The sequence below is a fragment of the Haliaeetus leucocephalus genome, unplaced genomic scaffold (assembly GCF_000737465.1).
Source record: "Haliaeetus leucocephalus isolate CR32 unplaced genomic scaffold, Haliaeetus_leucocephalus-4.0 Scaffold849, whole genome shotgun sequence".
Classification (NCBI taxonomy): domain Eukaryota; kingdom Metazoa; phylum Chordata; class Aves; order Accipitriformes; family Accipitridae; genus Haliaeetus; species Haliaeetus leucocephalus.
Genome location: NW_010973285.1, coordinates 955,059 through 956,139, shown reverse-complemented (window position 1 = coordinate 956,139; position 1,081 = coordinate 955,059). Strand labels below are relative to the sequence as shown.

Here is a 1,081-nt window from a genome sequence, read left to right as displayed (position 1 = left end):
GGCCGGCGGCGGCCTCGCCTGCCGCCCCGCCTGGGGCGGGCCGCCTGGTGGGGCTGCGTTTCGGCGGCTGCCGGGGGTCGCGGGGTGAAGTTCACGGTGCCCGGCGGCGGGAGAATGTGTTGCGGTCGGGCTGCTTCTCCGCTGTGGCACCGGCTCGCCTGTAGAGCCGGCCGAGGAAGGGGATGTGGGGAGGCGTGAGGAGGGAGGAAGATGGTGCGAGGGGGAGCGGTCTTGCCCGTGAGAGTAGCGGCGGTACCCGGCAGAGCCAGGGAGGCCGTGATCCGGATAATCTCCGTCCCTGCCTGCCTGTCACAAGCACTACACATACCGGGGAGGGGGGAGAAGGTGGGGGCTGGGACTTCGCCCGGCAGGCTGCGGCTCCTGTTGCTTTCCAGTCTCTGGTTTTAACTGTGCAGTCAGTGACTCCTGCTGTAAAGGTGTCGCGATTTACTTTCCCGAATAGCTCGTCTTCCCTCCCCCTCCCCGGTCTCCCTGCAGAAATCATGCCTCCCCTCCCCCCGCGCCTTGCAGCAGTCGGCGAAGCGGAGTAGCACAAAACATGCGCTTGCAATTTTGTAATCGCCTTCCAAGCAAAAAAGCATTTTATTTCCGGTGTGCGCGGAAATTTTTTTTTTTTTTTTCTTCTTACTGGGTCGGGCGGGAGCGAGGATGCGTACACACGCGGATGCTCAGGTAGACGCGGCTCGTCTGCCCCGTCGGGAGAGGGGGACGGCGGTGGTCGGCCCCTGGAAAAGTTCTCTCCCCTGCCGGAGGCGGGGGCCGGCAGCGGGCCGCCGCTGCGGCGAGCTCCCGGGCGGGGCAGGAGGGCAGCGGGGCCCGTCCCCGGGCCTCCGCGCGGGAGGAGAGGGAGGCGGTGGGAAGCGGCGGCGGCGGCGGGGGGTGGCCTTTCCCGTCCCCCCGCCTGTGCGAGCGGCGGCGGGCGGGCTGGAAGTCCCCGCCGCCGGCGCAGACGAGCGCACGGACATGTTTGGTCGGCGTGACATGGTGGCGGAGGGAAGGAGCGGCGGGGAGACGGGCCCAGCCCGGCCCTGAGGCATGCCCCGGGCCGCTCGCCCGCCTG

The 1,081-nt window shown here is 68.9% G+C and overlaps 1 protein-coding gene across 2 annotated transcripts in view; it reads left to right on the top strand.

Moving 5' to 3' along the window:
- Positions 1 to 1,081, top strand: part of SMARCA2 (SWI/SNF related, matrix associated, actin dependent regulator of chromatin, subfamily a, member 2) — a 117,200-nt gene that overhangs the window by 760 nt on the left and 115,359 nt on the right. The window lies entirely within an intron of this gene.